We start from the raw sequence: 4924 nt of genomic DNA, 5'->3' as shown, positions 1-4924 counted from the left end.
ATGGGGAAGGGTGTCCCCGAGTGTGAGGTTGGGATTTGGTCTCCACAAGGACTCTGCAGTGGTCACTCCCTTTCCTGCTGTCGACACATATACACACCTGCGGGCGGGTGTGGATGATATGTGGTGTATATCCCCCCCCCACCCCCCATATTAGATCAGTGTGGTGTACGGATTTGGGAAGGAGGCAGAATCAGGTTGTTTGGCGTCTGGAGGGGAAAACCTCTAGTGGAGATGAACTCTGCCCCCCCTCCCCCCCCCCTCTGGGTTTCTGGGCAAGAACAGGTGTCCATCAAAGCTGATCTTCCGCGAAGGATCAGCGCAAAACCAGGGATTCAAGATGAACCCGGGGATATTCCTCCAGGCGGGGAGCTCTCTCACCCGCGCTTCTCCCGGGATGCGAATGATGGGCAGGCCCTCGGCGGAGCTGTGTACGGCCGTCTCCTAGCAACCAGCCGGCACTCTCTCATCTCACCCTCCCCGGGATCCCTCCGCCGCACTGCGGAGAGTGGTCGGGCGGAGGGAGACCGGAGGAGGAAGCCGGGTGAAGAGTTCGTGCCCCGCCTCGGCGGCACGGACGAAGGATGAGGCAGCAGGTTGCTCTCAAACTTGGGTCGTCAACACCGAGCCAGGCCTGTCCACACACCAGCTGAACCCTCAGGTAAGGGGGACATTCCCTACCTCTATTCTCAGCTGTACGTGGCTTTGAGGATGTATGATGACCAAGAGGCACCACAGTTACTGTGTTGAGATCCACATTAACATTTATTGCAGTTATAGTAAAAGATCATGCTTAATTTGATTAGCAGAAATGAGCTGTTCGAGCATATTTATACTTTTGAAGTCAGTTCTGTATTTTACTGTTTCTGTACAGAGCTTGGGGATACTTTATATATAAGGTATACATATGTATTTGTACACCTTTATATACACACACTGTTCGAGCATCAACTCGATAGATTCCCATATTGTCATGTTATGATTATTGAGCACAATATTAATCTATTACAAGACCAATTTTTGCACTTTCTAGATTTTCAGAAACGTACTTTACACATCTATACTTTACAAAACAAATAGTGATTTTGAAAAGGTGACAATAATAAAGTGCAAAGAGTCTACTGGTGCTGCACAATGTCCGATAATCCTTCATATCTTGACCTACAGGTTCATTAACTCATTTTGGAGGCAAAATTGGAGTTGTCTCAAGTAATCTGTTTGCACATTTTACCGTTCAGCTACAACACTTGTATTGATAGTACCTGACAATGTGGAAAATTGCCCAGGTATCTCTTGTCCACAAAAAGCAGGACAAATCCAATACAGTGAGGTATTGTCTTATAAGCCTCCTCTTGATCATATCAGCAAAATTAAGGAAGGGGTCTGTCAACCAGCACATACACAGCAATAACGTGTTCACTGATGCTCACTTTGGGTTCTGCTAGGGCTACTGGCCCCATTACAGCCTTGGACTAAACAGTTGAACACGAGGAGTGGTAAGAGTTACTACCCTTGATAGGAAGGCAGCATTTGACCGAGTGTGGCATCAAGGAACCAAACAAAATTGAATTCCACGTGAGTCAGGGGGAAAACTCTCCACTGCTGGGGGGTCATACCAAGCACAAAAGAAGGTAGTTGTGGCTGTTGGAGTCCAACTCAATACCGGGACATTGCTGCAGGAGTTGTTCAGGGTAGTGCCCTAGGCCCAATCACCTTCAGCTGCTTCATCAATGACCTTCCCTCCAGCATAAGATCAGAATGAGGATGTACACTGATGATTGCACAATGTTCAGCACCATTCACGACTCAGATATTGAAGCAGCCTGTGTTCATATGCAGCAAGACCTGGCCAACATTCATGCTTAGGCTGATAAGCGATAAGTAGCATTTGTGTCAATCCAGTGCCAGGAAATTACCATCTCCAACAAGAGAGAATCTAACCATCTCCTCATGACATTAAATGGCATTACCATTGCTGAATCCTGCATGATCAACATCCTTGGGGTTACCATTGACAACAAACTGAACTGGACCAGCCATGTAAATACTGTCACCTCTTGACTCCCCAGATCATGCTCACCATTTATGAGGCACAAGTCAGGAGTGTGATGGAATACCCCCTACTTGCCCAGATGAGTGTGGCTCGAACAATACCATCTACAAGTTCCCCTCCAAGCCACACACCATCCTGACGGGGAACAATATCATTCCTTCAGTGATCAGAATCCTGGAACCCCCTTCCCAGTAGCACTGTGGGTGTACCTGCTCATGTGGACTGCAATAATTCAAAAGGTAGCTCACCGTCACCTTCTCAATGCAATAGCGCTGAGTAATAAATGCTGGCCTTGCTAGTAATACCCACATCCATAAAAGAAGAAGAAAGCTAGATTGACATTGCAGAGGAAGAGAAGCAGATAGATGGTGCATGAAATGCACCTCTCCTGATTTATGGTTTGAAAAAACAAGGTGGAAAGTGGCAATTGTTTCCTAATTTTCTGTGATTGAGTACGTGATGGCAAGAGCAGAGATCTTTAGGGTATCGGCCTGTGATCCGTATGAGATACCAACTAGTTTACTGAGGAGACAAAAGAGAAAATGCTGGAAAATCTCAGCAGGTCTGGCAGCATCTGTAGGGAAAGAAAGGAGCTAACGTTTAGAGTCCAGAGGACCCTTTGTCAAAGCTTTTGTTTGCTCTTCTCTCTTCCTACAGATGTTGCCCGATCTGCTGCGATTTTCCAGCATTTTCTCTTTTGATTCCAGCATCCGCAGTAATTTGCTTTTATCCAGAGTTTACTGAGGATGTTTTTGCAGGTTTTAATTTTTTCCATAGTCTTGAAGAGGTACTGTCTGTATAAGAGAATTTGGCCAAGGAATAAATCTAGATAAGCAGGGTGGGGATCGTGGTTCAGTCTCTGGCCAACCAGGGTGATGCTCAGTTCCTTTTTAGCATTGTGAAGGAGACTATTTTACTGGTGCTTGGTTGTAGATGTCATGTCTTGCAGTAGTTGGCCAGCTTTGCATTATCATCATTTAATGCACCTTACAGTTCCAGGAAAGTATGAGCTAATATGCCACAGCAAATATTGTCTGCATGAGAAACTTCTAGGACTGGCTTGGGGGTAGGTGGTAGTTGTACAAGTTGAACAGAGCTGGGGCTAAGACAAATCTTTGGGTAGCTCATTCATCTGTTTCCTACAAGTGCTAGTCTTGTCATCTGTATTGATTCCGGGAGGCACAGAGCGAAACGCCAAACCGGTTTCTTTTAAACTGAAAATAAAGACACCACCACGGCCCATAAAACAAACCTCCCAGCCCAGGATTATCGGAAACTGCCAGTTCACTTCAGGGAGCTGCATTTAAAGGTCCTGCTAACAAGCCACAGCTGGGTGGGCCTCCGCCTTCTCGCCACGGGGAGATCAATCAAAGATCCCCCGTGGTCCTCGTGAGGATTATCACATCCCTTCCCCCTCAAGTCTAAATCATCCGACTTCCGGTGGCGCACTTGAGGAAGCAGGTTGCAGGTCGGATCGCTCTCGCCCGCGATGGGCAAACGGACCTGTTTCGCAGGATTTTTTCGGGACCTGGCGACCTGAATCGGTGGAGGGGACGAAAGGAAGAGGTTTTCCCCCCCCAGGGTATGGACAGTTGGGCCAGAAGTGGTCAAGTGGAGCGGCGAAGTTCGAAGCAGGAGCAGCGGGGACCCCAGACCAGGCGGCGAAGCATGGCGGACGGCAGGGACCAGGGAGCGGAGGCTCACTGGCCAAGAGAGCAACAGATGGAGCTTTTTAGGGGCTGCTTCACCGAACTGAGGAGGGACACGTTGGACCCGATGAGGGCGGTGATGGATCGAATGGTCGAGGCGCAGGCGGTCCAAGAGAAGGCGCTAAGGGAGGGCGAAGTGAAGCTCTCCACCCAGGCGGACACGGTAATGGAGCTGGAGCACGAGGTGGAGGAGCTGAACTCTCGCCAGAAGAGGGTGCAGGAGCAGCTTGAAGAGCTGGGGAATAGAGCCAGGAGGCAGAACCTGAGGATCGTGGGCCTCCCCGAGGGCTGTGAGGGATCGGATGCGGGCGCATACGTGATGGGTATGCTCGGAGCGCTGATGGGACCGGAGGCCTTCCCTCGGCCCCTGGAGTTGGATGGGGCGCATAGAGCCCCCGCAAGGAAGCCCAGGACAGGCGACCGACCGAGGGCCTTGGTGGTTCGCTTTCACCGGCTTGCTGCCAGGGATCGTGTGCTGCGATGGGCCAAGGCGGAGAGGAGCAGCAGATGGGAGAACTGCGAGGTGCGCATCTACCAGGACTTGGGAACGGAGCTGGCCAAGAGGCGTGCAGGATTCATCATGGTAAAGGCAGCCCTCTCCAAAATGGAGGTGAGGTTTGGAATGCTGTATCCTGCGAAGCTTTGGGTTACATTTGAGGAACTCCATCACTACTTCGAGACACCAGAACAGGTTTGGGCCTTTATTAAAGAGAAGAAGCTGGACTTGAACTAACGGGCACTTAGTTTTTTCAGTATTCTAACTTGCTTAGACTAGGAATGGACTTTTATTAAAAGAAGAAGCTGGGCTTTAACTAAAGGACTCTGGGCTCACAGAGATTTTGAGTGGCGGCGGTCTGTTAAAGTATCCTGTACTGTAATGTTTTATCTAAGATTGCTTTCAGCCTGGACAGAGAGTGGGGGCTGGAGGGCGCACTGCTTAGGGTGATTTTGGGAGATTGCAACGAGGGGGGGGGGTGGGGGGGGGGGGGGGGGGGGGGTAGAGGGGCGAGGGGCCCTGCAGGGGGGGGCCCTGCACTTGATATCTTTTGGCAGGAGATCCGGGGCCTCTGATGGGGGGATGGGCTCGGGGCTGGTTAAGGGACTTGAAAGGGCACGGGGAGATACAATCACGTTAATGGGTCCTTCGTGTGTGGGGGAAGGGCCT

General features: G+C 50.1%; 1 protein-coding gene across 1 annotated transcript in view; it reads left to right on the top strand.

The window, feature by feature from the left end:
• The first annotated feature begins 500 nt into the window (after positions 1–500).
• Positions 501–4924, top strand: part of LOC140387617 (coiled-coil domain-containing protein 87-like) — a 160872-nt gene continuing 156448 nt past the window's right edge. The window contains exon 1 of the mRNA XM_072470809.1: positions 501–658. The gene's annotated coding sequence lies outside the window, so the exon portion shown is untranslated. The remainder of the gene's footprint in view (positions 659–4924) is intronic.

This window comes from Scyliorhinus torazame, chromosome 13 (genome assembly GCF_047496885.1).
Source record: "Scyliorhinus torazame isolate Kashiwa2021f chromosome 13, sScyTor2.1, whole genome shotgun sequence".
Taxonomy (NCBI): Eukaryota; Metazoa; Chordata; class Chondrichthyes; order Carcharhiniformes; family Scyliorhinidae; genus Scyliorhinus; species Scyliorhinus torazame.
The sequence above is the reverse complement of the archived record's forward strand: the minus strand, read 5'-3'. Positions and strand labels throughout refer to the sequence as shown.